General features: G+C 36.8%; 1 protein-coding gene across 4 annotated transcripts in view; it reads left to right on the top strand.

Moving 5' to 3' along the window:
- Positions 1-21,549, top strand: part of LOC127833702 (centromere protein I-like) — a 107,607-nt gene that overhangs the window by 77,070 nt on the left and 8,988 nt on the right. The window lies entirely within an intron of this gene.

Consider the following 21,549-nt stretch of genomic DNA (forward strand, 5'->3'; position numbering starts at 1 on the left):
GTCATTTTCCTTATATTTATATAGTAATAACAGCTTTTGAACACTTTATTAGTTTTTCAAGTCAAGGGAAGTAACTGCAAATGAAAAATTATGTTGAATTGACAAAGTTGTCTCCCTTTGTAAAATATTTGTTTTAAGCACAAGAATATTAAGTGGAATTAATTATAAATGATTGTTTTACATTCTGGAAGAAAGCAAATTTTTGAATATGTTTTTTATTGTTTGATGATTCTCTACAATATGGCATTCTTTTGTCAAACAATTGAAGCGAGACTATACGATTCATATATGTGTTAAATTGTAATATATTGATAAATACATGTTACAATTACACAAAATAGGCAAGATATTGAAGACGAATTTCATAAAATGCAGCAAAGACAAATAAGCGCCCCGAGCTGATGGTGACGAAGATATTTCGTACATATTTTCCTACAATAACCAAAGAATTCGTCTTTTTATTAGGATCAGAGTTAGTGTTCGTGTGTCGAATGAATAGGCATCCCTGCAGGAATTTAAAAACAACCATTAAACTAAATTAAGTTTCACATTGTACATGCATGATATACATTCTGGCGAATTCTACTGTACAGACATTTTCAATTTCAGAATTAAATATCTCGCTTATTTCGCATTTTTCGACACATGTTCTTCTTAAGTTATATTTTGAATTATATTGAAATGTATGACCTTGTTAAGACTCTAGAGGTCACATTTATTTTCAGATCATCATGAAACTTGGTCTGAAGATTTGTCCCAATGATATCTTGGATGAGTTAGAAAATGGTTTTTGTTGCTTTAAAAACATGGCCACTAGGGTCGGGGAATTTTTCCTTATATGGCTATATATGGCTTTAGTAAAACTTTGTTAACACTCTAGAGGCCACATTTATTGTCTAATCTTCATGAAATTTGGTCAGAAGATTGGTCTCAATGATATCTTGTAGGAGTTTGAAAATAATTATGTTTGCTTGAAAAACATGGCTTCCAATGGGGCGGGGCATTTTTCCTTATACGGCTATAGTAAAATCTTGTTATCCCCACGCTTTTTGAAAAAAAGGTGGGGATATTGTGGTGATCTCCGCCGTCCGTCCGTCCGTCTGTCCGTCCGTCCGTCCTGGCCACTATCTCCTCCTACACTAAAAGCACTAGAACCTTGAAATTTACACACATGGTAGCTATGAGCATATGTGCGACGGTGCACTATTTGGAATTTTGATCTGACCCCTGGGTCAAAAGTTATAGGGGTTGGGGTGGGGCCGCGTCAGAAATTATCACTCATTTTTTTAGGTTATTTTACATTTACTTCTTTATTTCTACACCGATTCACTTCAAATTGATACTGGACCTCACCTATGACAATACGGTCAATCTCAACCATGCATGGCCCCATTCCCAACCCTGGGGCGCCCCGCCCACATAGGCCACACCCACCAAAAATTTCCATTTACTATAATTTTTTCATTTCTACACGGATTCACTTCAAATTGATACTGAACTTTTGTTATGACATTAGGGTCAATCTCAACTATGCATGGCCCCAATCCCAACCCTGGGGCGCCCGCCCACATAGGCCACACCCACCAAAAAAATCCATTTACTATAAAAAAAAATTAGGTTATTTTACATTAACTTCTTCATTTCTACACTGATTCACTTCAAATTGATACTGAACCTCTCTTATGACAAAACGGTCAAACTCAACTATGCATGGCCCCGTTGCCAACCCTGGGGCGCCACGCCCACATAGACCACACCCGCCCAAAATTGCCTTTTACTATAATTTCTTCATTAATACACTGATTCACTTCAAATTGATACTGAACCTCTCTTATGACAATACGGTCAATCTCAACTATGCATGGCCCCATTACCAACCCTGGGGCACCCCGCCCACATAGGCCACACCCTCCCAAAATTGCCTTTTACTATAACTTCTTTATTTTTACACCCATTCACTTCTAATTGATACTGAACTTCTCTTATGACAATACAGTCAATCTCAACTATGCATGGCCCCATGATCAACCCTGGGGCGCCCTTGGGTCAAACATGCGGCGTGGGGATACGCGTCGGCCTCTGCCGCGCCATTTCTAGTTAACACTCTAGTTTTATTTAATTCAGTTGCCCAATCTTCATGAAATTTGGTCAGAACATTTGTGTCCTGTGTACATGCTTTCTACTGGCCCCTACTTTTCCCTACTTTTTTTCTTTACCATACTTTTCCCTACTTTTTTAAAATATAGCCCTATTATCCCTACTTTTTCATTTTGCAAGTAAAATAAATAAAATGTAAAATGAAGGCTTACATGATTATTTTTTAGATATTTTGCAGGATTTCCATTCATTATGAATCTTTTGTAATGAGTACAGTTCAGACGTGTTTGGGGGATCACCTTGTGATGTCCATCCTTGAAAGCACCATGGTTCCTTGGCTAGTCAGTACAGACATACTGGTCTTTAGGTAAGATAATATCTTTTTACACTGTGAAAATAAACGTATGTTATATTTAATCATGACATATGTGCTTCTTGAAATAGAGGTGACAGATATGCATGATTCATCTAGACTTTACTCTGTCAAGTTTCTTTTTTTGCCAATGATGCTACTAGCTGAGGAAACCCACAAATGCCATGCTGTGTTTTAAACCTTATGGGTTAAATTCGTAATTGCAGATGCTGCTTTCCTTTCTTACACAATACATTTAAGTTTATATGTAACGCTTGCTTTTCCTAACTATCATATTAATCGTAAATAATTTTGTACGACCCCACAAAAAAGGGAGGGGGTGATTTGCCATTGTCTGTCCGTCCATCTGGCTGTCCATAGCCCAAAGTTTGTGTCGCACATAACTCAAAGGCATAACTGCAAGAGCCATCTTTCTGTGAATAGTTGTCGGCATGAGAACTTGTATACTTGAGTATTTTGATGCAAGTGCATTAGATATCTAAATATGGAGTTATGGCCCCTAATTTAGCAAACGATCGGAATCTTTTTGACAGAGCCAAATTGTGGGGGCATCTGTGTCCTATGGACACACATCTACTTTAAAATTAATAAATTGATAAGAATTTGATTAACACCATGGCATTTGTAGTTTGTTTCAAATAAGCTGAATTACAGGAGCTTCCGGGGGCCTCTGGACCCCTGGCCAGGGCACTTGCCTTGGACCCACCGGGGGCCCAATCGACCCCCAGGCCACCAGATTTTATTTTCAGTATTTTGGGAATTTTCAACTTTCACCCATGTACTTTTGGACTTGCTGCAATTTTTTTGCGATTGTAAATTTTGACAATCACACCTTCATATAATTATGTTGCACTTAAGCAGTACAGTATATGTTGACATCTTACATTTTACTATACTCATTTTAACACCTTTGCAAACGGAATAGACCTAAGTCTCTGTCTGCTTATACAATTATAATAAATATATAATTCTTCAATATTGCATGTGGTTAGAAAATCCTTGTTTTAGTACTAGTGCAAGAATACTTATATATTCATAGTGGGTGAAGTTTGGTACATATTCATGGAGGAAAGGGTTAATACTAAGGGCTTTTGTACTTTGCTTTATAAGACTAACAGTGTATGTTTTGAATGTTATGTTCATTATTCTATTCCACTGTGTAAATTGATGCTAAATGAGAAATAAAAATTTCAGGTGCCTGTATTTCAAGGATGGGCAGAACAAGGCATTCTCACAGCATCAGATGGACTAGGATTTGTATCAATTCCAGCTGAAAAATGGTAATTCTTTTATTTTTTAGCCCTACTTTTTAACAGTAAAAATACCTACTTTGCCCTACTTTTTGCTAAAATCTTCCCCTACTTTTGCCCTAGTTTTTTGTGGAGAGGCAGTAGAGAGCCTGTGTGTAGTAAAGTTTGGTTTTATTATGTCAGTATTATGTACCATCAACTGTTTATTTAATTTTTCATATCACAGAATTTTCATAATCAACAACTGTTTTAGTCATTATTACTTATGGTAAGCCTATCAACTAAGAGAAAGCTGAAATGAAGACAACATGTACACAATTTTGCAGTACCGTATACTTTCGCTTGTTAGAAGCATTTTTAAGACTCTAATTAATAAGTTTCCAGGCTGTCAAGCGGTCATACTAATTCCTACTATTTCCTACTTTTTCATCATGATCCTACTTTTTCCTATATTTTTACCAAATCTTCCTACTATTCCTACTTTTTCATTTTCAATGAAGAATTATTATCTTTTTAGAGTTTATTTAGTAAACTTGCAGGATGAATGAATCTATGGCATGACTGTATCCCTGTTAATGTGCATATATCTAGATGAGACCTGACAACCCATGCTAACTGTCTGCTAGCACCTCTTCAGGAAGCATAAATATTTATTTATAATGTAACTTTTGAAATTATTGACAAAGTTTTATTTAAAGTAACAATAGTGCTATTTAAAGTAACAATAGTGCCTTGTTTACTTCCTTAGCATTTGTACACTGCAGACTTCACTACCTTACACAGTTCCCAGTGATGCAAGAGCTGAGGGAACCCATTGTTTATTCCAATTTTATTTTGTTTCCATTGACAACAATTTGACCAAACCTTATGCATGTTTACATGATATTGCTGTTTGGAATGTAGAGATATAGAGAAACATGTATTGTATGAGTGGTTATGTAATATGGAATTTATTACACAAGTTATTTGAAAAAGATAAAACTGATGCTTTGCCGAGTTTTCATCATTTACAAATATAATGTAATAAATTCCGTATTACATGACAACAGATATCGATGGTCCCAATTTAAAATGACGAACCTACATTTTTGGCATTTCGCGATTTTGATATTTTGTAAAGCGGGAAATCAATGCACATATACCCCCAAAACAACAAAATAGTTAACCAATCGCAACAGCTCCATATAGTCACGTGATGTAATGACGAACCGCAATTGCTTGAAGTCAAAATGACGAAGCTGAAAAAAATTGTTACGTCGGCATTTTGCGAGCTTATTAATATATTAAAGTATCAATATAGCCATGTATTTTAAGGCAAATTGACGAAACGTAAACGTTTGCTTATAAAATAATTAAATGATGTACATTTTATAGCATTGATGAACGCAAAAAGATATCAAAATAATATAAAATGTTGAGGTATTAACTTAGTAACTTGTGGCCGCAACTAATAGCTTGTTCCTACAACTTACTAAGTTGAGGTTTCAACTTAGTAAGTTGTTCCTTCAACTTTATAACTTCTGGCCGCAAGTTACTAAGTTAAGACCACAATTGTCTGAGCACTTGCCTTGTTTGCGACTGGGTTCAGGGTTCCATCCCCGGTCTGAGCACTAGCAACGTACGCGTCGGATCCCGGTTTCGAGTCCCATGGTTTTTGGATTTGAACCCGGGACGCTACTTGTAAAGGGCGATTCCTCTGACCGGGGCTCGATCCCGGGAACCATTGCTTACGAGGCGAGTGCAAGATGCCTAAGTTTTCGACGGTCTGAAAATCTAATACGGAGTTTTCGACGGCCTCGGGGTTCGAATCATAGTTCGAGCACTAGCCCTGAAAGCTTTGGGTCTCTAGATCAATCCTCGGTTTAAGGATTTACCCTATAAGCGACGGCTCGAATTCCGATGTGAGAATTTGCACCAACAGTGACCGGTCCCGGGTTCGAGCCCCAGTCTGAGTACTAGTCCTGAAAGCTATGGATCCCGGGTTCAAGCCTGTGTCTTAGCTCTTGCCCAGTAAGGGAAGGATCCCGGTTGCAAACCTTAGTCTGAGCGTTCGCACCGAAAGCTACGGGTTCACACAGGGACTCGAACCAAACAGCCGTCGCTAACATACCATACTGAGCACCTGCCTACTAAGCGACCGGCTGCGGAAATGAGCTTCGTAAGCAACATTTCCCGCTTTCGAGTCCGGAAATGAGAGCTAGCCTCGCAAGCTATGGGTGTTCGGGTTCTAGCGCCGGTCTGAGCACTAGCCCTGTAAGCTATAAATCCCGCATTTTTCAGGTCCGGCGATAAGACTACGACTTTTATCAGGGTCCGTTCGCTTAAATGGTAAGTACTTAAACAGGGATTTTAGCCCGGGGGCATAGCATACAGGGTGAGTGCTCAAGCAGGGCATCCAAGCCGGGATCCGTTACGTAGGGTGCGAATGCTCAGACTGGAATCCAAGTCGCTTACAGGGAAAGTCCTTAGACTGGGGCTAAAACCCAAAGACCCATCGTTTAAAAAGGGAGGTATCAGACCTGGATTCCCAACCGGAATCCGTCGCTTATGTGCCTAGTTTTCACAACAGGGTTCGAGCCCTGAACCAAGTCGCTAACTTGGCGATCGCTCAGATAGTGGCTCAAATCTGAAATCCATGACTTACATGGCAAGTGCTCAGATAGGGCTCGAACGGGGGATCCATAGCTAACAGGGATAGTGCTCGAACCCGAGCACCTAGTAAAATAAGGGGTACTAATTGTGATAAAACGGTAAAGATGAAACGCCCGATATTATTGGTTAAACTTAAATTAGTGGTTTCAACATAGTTAGTTGGTCCCACAAGTTATTTAGTTGAGGCAAAAACTAATAAGTTGTGGGAACAAGTTATGAAGTTGTCGCCACAAGTTTCTGAGCTGAGGCCTCAACTTAATAAATTAGTTGTTCCCACAAGTTATTTAGTTGAAGGAATAACTTAATAAGTTAAATGAACAAATTACTAGGTTGAGGTCACAATTTAATAAGTTTTGGGAGCAAGTTATGAAGTTGTGGCCACAAGTTACTAAGCTGAGGTCTCAACTTAAACAGTTGTGGGGACAACGTACGTAGTTGTTTCCACAAGTTATTTTAAAAATTGTTTCCACAAGTTATTAAGTTGAAGCCACAACTTATGATGTTGTTCCCTCAACTTTATTAGTCGTTCCCACAAGTTACTAAGTTGAGGCCACACTATAAATAACGAATTGCGGTTGTCACCTCTGTTCCACCGTGTAAAACAGAAAAAAATGCATTGCTTTGCTATATCTAACGGACAACAGTGGAAAAATTTATTCTATTGAAACAAAATCTATTACAATAAGCTGTCCAATTTGCCGAAACATCACATAAATGCAAGTCTAAATGACGAAGATACATTTTACAGCAGATTTATTAACTTAACGTCAAATTAGTTCCATACGAACATGGTCTATCATGCGACACTTTTAAAAATGTTTAAAATAATCTTTATTTGACTTTGTGCAAGAAATGTTTAACTAAAATAGGTCTCCTGAAAACTTGTGTTTTTGTAGGTTCGACATTTTAAATTGAGACCATCGATATGATGTTCTATTGATATCATAGGTACATCATGTGTAGTAATTAAAGATAAATGCACAGAGCCTAAATGCCCTGATACATTTGTATGCTCCCGGTAGGGTGGCATATAGCAGTTGTACTGTCAGTCCGTTTGTCTGTCTGTCTATCTGTATGTCTGTCTGTCTGTCTGACTTTTGTCCTGTCTGTCTGTCTGTCTGTGTGTCCGTCCGAAAACTTTTACATGTGCCATAACTTTCGCAATATTGAAGATAGCAACTTGATATTTGGCATGCATGTGTATCTCATGATGAAGCTGCACATTTTGAGTGGTGAAAGGTCAAGGTCATCCTTCAAGGTCAAAAGTAAAAAAATACAATCCAAGGGAAGTAATAAGCTTTAAAAGGGCGATAATTTCTAAACCTGCCAAATGATATTTTGAAATTTTATTTCAAAGGGGCGCAATAGTGGGCATTGTGTTTCTGACAATCACATCTCTTGTCTAATGATGCCATAGCTAGTGAGGTAACTTCAAGGTGTTACAGCGTAGTATTAAAAATATTAAACGGCATTATTACACTCCTGCGACATCATCAATAATGAAAAAACATTTTTTGAAACTGAAATAAACAATGTAGTGCAACTGTTTCATTGCTCAATCAATGATGTCATAAAAGATATCAGGTGATAAGGTCCTATCTCCAGTTGCATAATGTGCTCTGCAATGACCAGTCATTTTGAATGTAACTTAAGTCATTATAACTGCACCCTATTGTCAATTTAAAGGTTTCAAAATGTAGCTGTAGCAGAGCATTGACATTGCTTTATATACTAGTATTAATCTTGTACAACAAGTTGGTGTATCACTAAATAAATTTTGTCTTCTGCTTAAGGATATAACATGCATAGTATATTACCATTTTTATATCGATACACAGAAGACCTCTAACCACTTATTTGATGATACACCAAAATGAGCAGCATCTAATTATACTTCTTTATCAGGGTAGCTTTGCTTGAAACTTAATTATCATAGATACACTATACGTGCTAAAATGCCTAGTGGGAGAACAAAGTTTAACCCTTCATGGATTGAGAAGTTGGACAACAGTGGAAAAACACTTGGATCGTGGTGCAATAGAGATACCGTGGTGCAAGAGAGATACCGGCAATTAGTTTGCAGGATAGTGTACTGTCTGAATGAAATCTTGTGTAATACATGTAATTCTGGTGCTTATCAACTGATAAGTCATGCAGATGGACAACAACACAAGGAAAACATGAAATACATGCATGATAATTCACAAAAATGTTTGTTTGGAAGTGCTACAAAGCCAAGCAGCTCTCAGGGGGGGGGGGGGGATAAATCTATTTGTATGCAAGTACATCCATCACACAAGGAACAGGTACAAAAGGCTGAAATCCTCTGGGCCCTTAAGGTAGCTTCAAGAGGGAATCCATACAGAACATGTGATGGCACTCCTGCTCTGTTTCAAGCTATGTTTCCTGGACCTGTGTCTAAAAAATTTGTATTATGTATTCCTACTTTTGAGGGAAAAGATCCTACTTTTTCCTACTTTTTTCCTACTTTTTTTGCAAAAGTAGTTCCTATTTTTTCCTACTTTTTGAAAAAAGGTCACTTGACAGCCTGAGTTACAGTTGGGGTCACGTCTTATAAGCGAGATACTGGTGAATATAACAAAAAAAATTAAAATATCGAGTTTACTGGGCTTATGCTAGCCAAGTTGGTCACTTGTCAGTTGTTTTGAATCATCGCGGCAGCCATTTGCATTTTCTCTAAAGTCTGTATTGGCCCGTACCGTGTATCGGAACGCTATGTTCAGTTACCGATTTATTTGTAATAAAATGTATAGTTACTGATTTTGTTTATTATTTTTAATATGAATTTTGTTATTTTTGGGGCATAAGACGTTATATTGTCCGTGAATATTCTTGACAAGTTTGTATCACCTGATTGTCTGCGTGCGACGTCGTTAAATGTCATATAAATTGGCCATTATAATAGTATACGTGTGTAAGCGGCGACACGATGCCTATATGCTTAAAACAACAGCAAAATCAATTCTCAGTTTGAAACTGTCAATTGTTAAATAAACACGCTGCCGATTACAAATGCTACTTGACACGCTTGTATCACCTGATCGTCTTTGTTCCACGTCGTTAATTGTCAATTAAGACATAATTTGCAATTAGGGTATCCTCTTAAAGAAGTTACCAGTTTGCTACTGTCAATTGGTAAATAAACACGTTTATTCAGACGACCCACTAATGCTGATGACACCTTATTTATTAGGGGCCAACAACAACGGGAGCAAAGAGCGACCGCATGCTATTATCCGTATATAGCTTTCTTCTTGACACATGATTTCGATCTGCGCTTCGGAGTCTATCACTCTATCACGCGATTGGCTAATTTTATGAAAGTAGGCGTTTTCTATTGTTAATGGACAATTGGCGTAAAATTTGCATAATCTAGGTAATAAAACGAAACGCTTTCAAAATATCTGCCTATTAGTTTTCAATACCTGTCAAACAATACAATTAAGATGACTGATACGATCAATTTTGCTTGTGCATTGATATTACAAACGTAATATGTTTGCAATTGTTTGGGCAAATGATTAAATACGCAATTGTTACAAATTTTGTTAAATTGATAATTATTTTTATTGCATGAATAATACTTAAAAAATAAATTAAAACCCACTAATATATCATAAAATGAACAAATATTATTTACTTTGTTGTTTGATTGTTTTATTTTTCAGACTTGCGTGAATTACTAAATGTATGCAGCTTGAGTTTAAAAAAATGTCAATGTGTTAGTAATTGATGACTTTCTTTAACATACGGCCATTTTTTCGGCCGATGAAAACGGCGAAATTTGACCGCGTCTTACATGCGAGTCAGTTTCAAATCCACCTATTATAAGGTCCGAAGTCGGGGTGCGTCTTATAAGCGCAAGTTTACGGTATCTATCTCCATTGTTTAACCTGCTGAATCATATTTCCCAATCTAATTTTAGTTCTGCTCTAGAATTCATTAGACCCCAGATATTGATCATTGCTGTGTGTAACTATTTACCACTCAGCTTACTGACCCTCTCACTTTGCTGTATGCCAGATGTTAATATCGGTGGTCAGTTATAAAAGCTGGTTGAACTTTTTGATATATTTTTAGCTCACCTGATTTCTCAGGTGAGCTTTTGTTACCAGTCTTTGTCAGTCGTATGTCCCTCCGTCCGTCCGTTAACATTTGCTCGTAAACACTCTAGAGGCCACATTTCTTGTCCCATCTTCATGAAACTTGGTCAGAAGCTTTGTCCCAATGAAATCTCGGCCGAGTTTGAAACTGGGTTGTGCCGGGTCAAAAACTAGGTCACGAAGTCAAAAAAAGAAAAACCTTGTAAACACTGTAGAAGTCACATTTCATGCCCAATCTTCATGTAACTTTGTCGAAATGTTTGTCTGAATGATATCTTGGTTGAGTTCAATCATCATGAAAGTTGGTCAAAACATTGGTTCAATTGATGTCTCGGACGAGTTCGAAAATGGTTGAGATCGGTGAAAAAACATGACCGCCAGTGGGCGGCGCATTTTTCTCTATAAGTATATAGTGGCAGTTTTCCCTATTTGGCTAAAGAGAAACCTTGTAAACACTAGAAGTCACAATTTTTTCCCAATCATCATGAAAGTTGGTCAAAACATTAGTTTTATTGATATCTCGGATGAGTTTAAAAATGGTTGGGATTGGTGAAAAAACATGGCTGCTAGTGGGCGGGGCATTTTTTTCTATACACTGTAACTCCAATATAGTGCGGTCCGTTATAACGCTGTGTCCAATATAATGCGGGGGGTCCTTGGATCCCGCTTTTTCTCCAACCTTCCATTTTTGATTCAAATCCATGTTATGCAACTTCATGTATTTTCAGAAAATTCAAAGAAGCCGGCGATCACAGCTTGATTGCTTTATCCGTCCGTTTAACTTATTTTAATCGATTAGAGGTTAAACGACACTCGACAGCTAATTGGTGTTAATCTGTTGTGTAATGTCAATAAAGGTGTGAAAACTCGCGAGTCCTTGTTTATTGCATGTATTCCCTATCAGAGCGGTTCGGTGCGCTAATTTCAATAAAGCAAGTGCAATCGGAATAATTATCAAATTAAAGTTATTTACGATTTCAGGGTTCGCACAGGGCTTGAAAAGTGCTTGAAAACGAGTCCTAGGCTTGAAAAGCCCTTGAACAAAGGTTGGCCTTGAAAAAGTGCTTGAAAAGTGCTTATTTCATGTAAAAAAGCCTTAAAAATGTTTATTTCTGCTCAAAATTACATGTATCATCGCTTTAATTATAATCTTAAATCGTTCTTAAGGGAAATATTACGAAAAATTATCATAAATTCCTTCGCGCAAAAAGTTGAGTACGAAATATATAAGTTTCGTACACTATTGAGTACAAAACGTTATGTGTACACGTCACAGATTATGTGTACTACGTCAGAGGTTCTCCATTGTGATCAATTTTCGCGGGTGAAAACGCAGCAATGGGGAAGTGTCATTTCAAACCAGGGTGGTTAACTGAATATTCCTGGGTACAGAAAACAAATGACATTCAAAAATCACATTGTCGGGTCTGTATGAAGACTGTTGATGTCAGGGGATGGGGGAAAGCGTTTTGAAAAGCCACGAGAAAGGGGAAACCCACAAAGAAAACATGAAATTGAGAAGCAATGTGTTTGTTTGTAATAACTTTAAAAAGTAAATACATACATTCAGTACACCAGTTTAGAATCGCCCGGCAAAAAAGTTTATTCTTTTTACCACAATAATTTTTTCGGGATTTAGTGTCAATGTGAGAAGATGTAAAAATAAAGGGTAATATTTATTTTGAATGATAACAGGTTAGGTCAGACGGCATATGCAGTTTTTTGTCATAAATAGCCAATTAAAGTTTAACTTTAGGAAAATTATTAAAAATCATTCAGCTTACAGAATTAGTATTTCAAAACATTGTCATAGCATTTGTTTTCAATCAGCAAAAAGTTTATTTGAAAATAATAAAGCCTTCTATACTCATATGCACATTTCAAAACATAACTCATTCAATCAGTTCCGGTTAACTTTTTGCTGCATTTTTCTACCCTGTAAGCTATTTACAAAAGATTTCTTGCTAAAACTTTGTTAATTTATTCCTTTACCTAATGTATACCTTAGACACTTATCATTTTGTTTTTATTGGGGCATTATGGAAAATTAAATACAAATTAATCATAACTGCTGATAATCGGGAACTGGTTGACAAACTGTATGTGAGACTCATTGAGTTAAGGATGGATAACATGTATGTAATAACTAGAAATAACATGTATGAGTTATTGTGGAATAAGTTTAATTTGTTTGAGCAAATAAATGATATTTACTGTGTTAAACTTGCTTGAAAATGCACTTTTTTAAGGAAACTAACGTACGGTTCTCGGCCTTGAAAATGAAAATTGGGCCTTGAAAAGTCCTTGAAAAGTGCTTGAATTTAGGTTTGAGAATTCTGTTTGAACCATGGATTTATTTACATGCTAACGCAGTGTAATAGTTAACAGAGATGCAATAAATTTCTGCCCGATATCAGAAAGTCTACGGAAAGCACGTTTTCTACATGCTGCGTATGACGCAATAAAATATTTCTTTGTACATGTATCGTATTGCATTCAATCTAAATTTAAATTCGCTCGTCCAATGAAAGCTGTGTCCCATAATGCACTGTACTAATTTTTCTGAAAAATGGCATAGGCATATGAATTTGTTTACAAAATTCGTAAACATATTTCTTGTCATAAATGTTAAACATTATTTTTTCGTAAGTGATATTGGATTATCGGATAAATGTGCACATTAGAAAAGCGGTATGTATACTGTTATCGTTCGATTCGGTTTATATGCATGTATTTGCGGATGACAACACAGCATGACTATACACAGGACCTATATTATAGGATATACTATACCTGTTTTATAACCCCCTTAAATAAATAAGCTCAAAACTTATAACGCTGTCCGTTTATAACGCTGTTGCGTGGCTTGGACCCCGTCATCCGCGTTATATTGGAGTTACAGTGTATGTATATAGTGAAAACATGTGAACACAGTAGAAGTCACATTTTTGGCCCAATTTTCATGAAATTTGCACAGAACATTTCTTTCTTTGATACAAGAGTTGAGTTCAAAAATGGTTCCGGTCAGTTAAATAACATGGCTGCTGGGAGGGGGGCAGTTTTCTCATTATGCCCCCCCCCCCCCCCCCTTCCAAGAAGAGGGGGTATATTGTTTTGCACATGTCGGTCCGTCCGTCCACCAGAAGGTCACCGGATGATAACTCAAGAGCACTTATGCCAAGGATCATAAAACTTCATAGGTACATTGATCATGACTCGCAGATGCCTCCTATTGATTTTTAGGTCAAAGGTCTAGGTCACGATGACCCAAAATAGTAAAATGGTTTCTAGATGATAACTCAAGAACACTTATGCCTAGGATCATGAAACTTCATAGATACATTGATCATGAAACTTCATAGATACATTGATCATGACTCGCAGATGACCCCTATTGATTTTCAGGTCACTAGGTCAAAGGTCAAGGTGACCCAAAGCAGTAAAATGGTTGATGATAACTCAAGAATGCTTATGCCTAGGATCATGAAAATTCATAGCTACATTGATCATGACTCGCAAATAACCTCTATTGATTTTCAGGTCACTAGGTCAAACGTCAAGGTCAGAATGACCCAAAATAGTAAAATGGTTTCCGGATGATATTCCAAGAACGCTTAGGCCTAGGATCATGAAACTTCATAGGTACATTGATCATAATTCCTAGATAATCTCTGTTGATTTTCAGGTCACTAGGTCTAACGTCTAGGTCACGATGACCCAAAATAGTAAAATGGTTTCCGGATGATAACTCGAGAACCCTTAGGCCTAGGATCATGAAACTTCATAGGTACATTGATCATGACTGGCTGATGACCCCTATTGATTTTCAGGTCACTAGGTCAAAGGTCAAGGTCACGGTGACCCGAAATAGTAAAATGGTTTCCAGATGATAACTCAAGAGCCTTTATGCCTAGGATCATGAAACTTCATAGGTACATTGATCATGACTCGAAGATGACCCCTATTGATTTTCAGGTCACTGGGTCAAAGGTCAAGGTCGGGGTGACCTGAAATAGTAAAATGGTTTTTGGATGATAACTCAAGAACGCTTATGCCTAGGATCATGAAACTTTATCGGTACAATGATCATGACTTGCAGATAACCCCTATTGATTTTCAGGTCACTATGTCAAAGGTCAAGGTCACGGTGACCTGAAATATTAAAATGGTTTCTGGATGATAACTCAAGAACGCTTATGCCTAGGTTCATGAAACTTCATAGGTATATTGATCATGACTGCAGATGACCCCTATTGATTATCAGGTCACTATGTCAAAGGTCAAGGTCACAGTGCCAAATAACGTATTCACACAATGGCTGTCAAGGTCACGGTGACTCAACTTAGAAAAATGGTTTCTGGATGATAACTCAAGAATGCTTACGCCTAGGATCATGAAACTTCATAGGTATATTGATCATGCCTGCAGATGAAATAATGATGAAACTTGACCAGGATGTTTGTCTGGACAATATCTAGGTTAAGTTTGACATTTGGTAAACATTGAATCAGGGGGTTTTTTTAGAGAAAGGGGAAGACGCTGGACGCTGGGTGAAAGGGGAAAAAAGAGTGCGAAAAAGACATATTAGGGGAAAAAATAAAAACTGTTCATTTCAATGTCTATAACTCATCAAAAGAGGCTTGTCTCCGTCCTTTTTGTTCTAAAACACATTTAACACGTATTAAAGTCAAAGTCCTTAATTAAGTTGCAGGTGTAGATCTAATTATGGGAAATGTTTTCAACTATATTTCTGTACTGGGGCCCGGGGACGATGTCAATTTTGTGATTTCAATTTCATGATGAATGGGTTGACGATCTTGATCTGCTACAGTATTGGAAGGGAAAGGAGCGGCAGCTGCCGATTGTCTACTTTCACTTTCACAATGTTCGATGTTGATTATCTCAGAATCCTGATGGGTTATAACGGTTTTCGATGATTCTTTCTTAAAAAATGCCTCGATGCGTTCAGTATCTTTCGAGTCCGAATGTTTTATTTTGTTTGTGTAAGAACGCCAATTGTGAGACATTTTTTTCTGTTTTCACGTTTATATCTTGGCTTGCACATAGCCCGGATGAAAATTCGACTGGTTTCTGGTAATTTATTGACGAAACACCCTTCTTGCGCAAGAATGGTATCCAGTTAAATAGTCACATGATTATTACGATTAGTTGCCCAGTTTACATAACGTTATTTAAGAGCTATATTTAGAATAACTGGGATTCCCAGATTTTTTGTGTTCGTCTGGAGAGAGAGAGAAAGATCGTTGTACATGGTGCAAATTGGATAATTGTCGAATGCCCAAAGGAAAAATAAACATTTCTTTGAGAGAAAATATTATATTTTGGTGAAAAATGATATTTTTGGTGGGGAAATTGTATTTTGAGGGGAAAAATTCTGGTAGGGGAAGACGCCAAATATCGGCGTCACTTTCTTAGTAAAAAAAAACCCTGTGAATGAACCGACTCCTTTCAGGTGAGCGAACAAGGGCCATCTTGGCCTTCTTGTTTCTGGTTTCTACATGTATTCAATGGAAACACTCAAAGATGTGTTATTGTGTGAGGATGTTAACTGAGTCCCATAATTTTCACCTGCAGTTAGGGATAATTATGCGGTTATGCCTGTTTTTTACATTGAAAATTATAGATATATACTGCAGCTATTTTTTTGCCCAATTTGGAAAAATACCAGTACAAGCCCAATTGGGAAAATTGTGGGCGAAAAACCCTGAAATCTGGAAAATTTGCATTGTGAAGTCTTCATGTTGGGAATTTGGTGTATTTGATTTTTAGCTCCCAAGTACTTTAAATTGATAACTAAATGTTATATTGACTTTGGTTCAAACCATAGAGCTGCATAAGGAAACTAACTAAATGTTGCATTTTTTTTTTTAAATATTTATTTTTTTAGTTTCCTTCAATTGGGATTTTTTTAGTGCAATTGGGCAATTTGTAGTTTTTATACGCCCGTATAAAATACGGGACGTATTATGTGAACCCCTTGGCGGGCGGGCGGGCGGAAGGCATCACTTTGTCCGGACTCTAATTCAAATTGTATTCATCCGATCTTCACCAAACTTGGTCAGCAGTTGCATCTAGTTGATATCTAGGCCAAGTTCGAATATGGGTCATGCCGGGTCAAAAACTAGGTCATAGGGTCAATAAGTGCATTTTCAAAGGGGCCACTTTGTCCGGACTCTATTTCAAATTGTATTCATCCGATCTTCACCAAACTTGGTCAGCAGTTGCATCTAGTTGATATATAGGCCAAGTTCGAATATGGGTCATGCCGGGTCAAAAACTAGGTCATAGGGTCAATTAGTGCATTTTCAACGGCGCCACTTTGTCCGGACTCTAATTCAAATTGTATTCATCCGATCTTCACCAAACTTGGTCAGTAGTTGCATCTAGTTGATATCTAGGTCAAGTCCGAATATGGTTCATGCTGGGTCAAAAACTAGGTCAAAGGGTCAATTAGTGCATTTTACTTTGTCCGGACTCTAATTCAAATTGTATAAATCTTATCTTCACCAAACTTGGTCAGTAGTTGCATCTAGTTGATATCTAGGCCAAGTTCGAATATGGGTCATGCCAGGTAAAAAACTAGGTCATAGGGTCAATTAGTCCATTTTCAACAGCGCCACTTTGTCCGGACTCTTATTCAAATTGTATTCATCCGATCTTTACCAAACTTGGTCAGTAGTTGCATCTAGTTGATATCTAGGTCAAGTTCGAATATGGGTCATGTCGGGTCAAGAACTAGGTCATAGGGTCAATTAGTGCATTTTCAACGGCGCCACTTTGTCCGGACTCTAATTCAAATTGTATTCATCCGAAACTTTTAAACAACTTTTTATCCTGCGTCAAAGTGGTATGGGGGTATATTGCTTATTTCCAAAACAAATACATCAATCATCAGTGTATCATCTCCAATGGCACACGAATCGGGCGTATATTGCTCCGTCATGCGGCGCTCTTGTTGCTAATTGGGAAAGTGCGGTTTTCCAGTACTTTATAAAAAAAGGAAAAAAATCGCTGTACTGGTTTTCTATAACAGATATTTGAGTAACATTTTTTACATGTGTTCAAGGTGTTTATAAACATACACTGACTAAGAAATATAACTGTGATCAGTTTTTTAGCAGTACTTAATGAACATACACTGACTAAGACATATAACTGTGATCAGTTTTTTAGCAGGACTTGGTTCACATAAAATGTAGGTTAACGTTTGAGTGCAGCAAGTACATATCTCTGTGAATACTAAAGAATTTCAATTGAAACTCGACACATGTTTTGGGGATCATGGTGAAGTGTCAGACTAAGGCCTATAATTTTGACCTGCCATTGAGCTGAATTATGCCTTTTTTGCACTTATAAAATTTAGGTGAACCTTTGAATGCAACAACTATAACTAGCTTACTGCACATGCTGAACTAGCAGCGGATTTGCATTTGTGGCCAGTTGAGTTAAGGTCACTGTTAATGAAAATATTAAAATGGTTGCGGCTCAATAATTTTAGTCTTGAAAGAGTTATTGTCCTGTAATAGTGGAGGAAGCTTACATGCAGACATTGCTTTTAAAGTCGATTGAATTCACAAGAAGTATTTGGTTAAATTTCAGAAATCTAAATTCCTGTCATGGTCACAGTTCTTGTTTCAACTTAGAAGCACCTTTTGGTTTACATAACATTACTCCTGCATGTATGCAACTTCAAATATGTGTCCCTGGTTATTATATCAGGTGACTCGTAGAAAACATACATTTAACTACCAAAGCGGGATAATAGTTGAGTCCACTGTCTTTGGAAAGATATTGTTCCTTAAACAAATACTATTTTATAAGTCAGGTCCAGTGGTTTCATTTATCTATCTTTCCTCTTTCTTTCACCTTTGCTTGCCATAAAAAGCAATTTAAGGGAAAGATAAGTTTTTTTTATGTCTCCCAGTCTATACTGGGGGACGTATTGTTTTTGCCCTGTCTGTTGGTTTGTTTGTTTGGGTTAAACTTTAACATTTGCGATAACTTTTGCAATATAAAAGATAGCTACTTCATATTTGGCATGCATGTATCTCATGGAGCTTCACATTTTGAGTGGTGAAAGGTCAAGGTCATTCTTCAAGGTCAAATATATGGGACAAATCGTCAAACTTTAACATTTGCCATAACTTATGCTATATTGAAGATAGCAACTTCATATTTGGCATGCATGTGTATCTCATGGAGCTGCACATTTTGAGTGGTGAAAGGTCAAGGTCATCCTTCAAGGTCAAATATGGGGGGGGGGGGACATAGTGTTTCACAAACACATCTTGTTTTTTAAAAAGGCACTGATTGCTGCTCAAAAGTTGGACCAGTTATTTAACATTTTCTGTTTAAAAAAAAGCTAAATATATAGAGGATATTTGTTGGATCCGGTGGATTATCGATTTTAATTCACGAGTGAATTAAAGTCGATAATCCACCGAATCCAACAAATTTTCTTTTTATTTAATGCATTTTTCACAGTTTATATACATTGTTCAAGAGTTTAACTAACGAATTTTGCTGGGATAATGACGTCATTTCGTCAAAAAAAATGACGTCATTTCACAGTAAACAATGAAAATTATCGATAATTCTCACTGATAATTTTCACTGTTTGAAACAGTGAAATTATCAGTTTTAATTCACTGATATTTCTCTATAAACCACCGGAAAGCATTAAATAAAAGGTTGTTATTGAATACATGCTCCTTATAAGCATGGATTTCTTGTCATTTGCTTATTAATTATGTGACCTGAAGGAGCTGTAAGTACCACAGTTAAACTGTAGCAAAATAAAACACTATGATTTTTCTTTCTATTGTATGGTTGTTTTTCCATGGATTTGAAGTCAATTGACCTCAGCCAGCTGTAGCATCCATTTTATGAAAGAAGAGTTAATGTAGAAATTTAATAACATTTGCTAACTTTAACTGACTTCAACATGTTCTAATTATTATGAAGTTTGTTATTCATATAAAATGCCTAATGCCATTATTTTTGAAAATGCAGAGTTATGGGTTCAACAAGTTTGATGTTATTGTTGTATTATTTGGGACCAGACAAACAGCCTTGACCACTGACCTGGTAATCTACATATCTGTCAACTGGAAAAATGGGATTCTTAGAACTATTTCTATTAATAATAATGTACCTTTGTGCTCTTGTTCTTATATAAAGCATAAAATGATTTTTTTCCAGTATAGACTGGTTTGAATGTTATATAAATAAAGTAGAGCATGTCATTTAACCCTTTGCATGCTGGGAAATTTGTCGTCTGCTAAAATGTCTTCTGCTGAATTTCTAAAATTAGCATTTTCTGTGATTTGTTTCAAAGAACACTATCAGAATAGCAAACAGTTTGGATCCTTGATGAGACGTCCACGTTCTGTGGCGTCTCATCTGGATCCAAACTGTTTGCAAAGGCCTTCAAAATCCGGTTCCAGCGCTTAAAGGGCTAAACATTCTAATTTTATAAGCACGCTAGAACATTGCGTTTATATAACGAATATATAAAAAAAATGTGCTTAACTATCTAGAATTATAAAGAATTTAAGAATTCTATAATTTTACCACCAAAAAAAAATATTTTAAAAAGATATTTGGCGTATATCCTCTATTTGGAATTAATGACAGAAAATTGATGTTTCAAAATAAGTGAATTGAAAGCAGGTGTTTGATTGTTGTTGTAGTTCCTTTTTAAGTTGTTAGGCCCTTATCCACCTTATAAAATATCCTGTACATATATGTGCATGTTAATTAAAACTTCACTTACGTAAATACATACTTAAATGTAAAATCATACAGCATCAGACTGCATAATGTGTCCTCACTTGGCATAGTGTGTATTTTACATTTGTTTTTAGGCCCCAGTAGGGTGGCATATAGCATTTTGAACTGTCTGTCCATCAGTCCGTCCGAAAACTTTAACATTGGCCATAACTTTTGCAATATTGAAGATAGCAACTTGATATTTGGCATTCATGTGTATCTCATGCAGCTGCACATTATAAGTGGTTAAAGGTCATCCTTCAAGGTCAAAGGTAAAAAATAAATCCAAGGGAAGTAACAAGTTTTAAAGGGAGATAATTTCTATTTATCATTTGGCAGAGAAGTAAGGGAAGTAATATTTTTTAAGGGATATAATAAAAATAAAAAAAATTATAAATCAAAGCGGCGAAGTAGGGGGCAGTTTCTGACAAACACATCTCTTGTTTCTTCATCATCTGGTATGTTGGTATTTATTAAAGGGCAAGTTACTTTCCACACATTCAGATAACAAATCTCAATGATTTTTTATTATTTAATTGTTCTTGTCTAACAATAAAGAACCAAAGTCAGAGTGGTTTTAAGACCAATTAACAATGAGTTCAATGCTTAAATAATACGATTCTAATATGGCCTAAACAATTTCCAAAAGTGATTTAAACTTTATTGTTTATTATACCCCCACAAACGCAGTTTAGGGGGGTATATAGGAGTGAGCTTGTCTGTCGGTCGGTCGGTCGGTCCGTATTAAGTGTCAGCACTCTCATTCAAGTTGTTTTCATCTGATCTTCGCCAAACTTGGTCAGAAGTTGTATCTAGATAATGTCTAGGTCAAGTTCAAATATGGTTCATGCCGGGTCAAAAAGGAGGTAACGGGGTCACTTAGTGCGTTTTAAACATTGAGCATGGTGTCTGCTCTCTAATTTAAGTAGTTTTTATCAGAGCTTCACCAAACTGGTCAGAAATGTGTATCTAGATGATGTGTAGGTCAAGTTCGAACATGGGCCATGCCGGGTCAAAATCCAGGTCACGGGGTCACTTAGTGCTTTTTAAACATTGAGCATGGTGTCCGCTCTGTAATTTAAATAATTTACATCAGAGCTTCACCAAACTTGGTCGGAAGTTGTATCTAGATGATGTGTAGGTCAAGTTCGTACATGGGAAAACTAGATCACGGGGTCACTTAGTGCCTTTTAAACATTAAGCATGGTGTCCGTTGTTTTTTGTGAAGACAACATGCAAAATATTCTGTGCCAATGCAGAA

The sequence above is a fragment of the Dreissena polymorpha genome, chromosome 6 (assembly GCF_020536995.1).
Source record: "Dreissena polymorpha isolate Duluth1 chromosome 6, UMN_Dpol_1.0, whole genome shotgun sequence".
NCBI classification, from domain to species: domain Eukaryota; kingdom Metazoa; phylum Mollusca; class Bivalvia; order Myida; family Dreissenidae; genus Dreissena; species Dreissena polymorpha.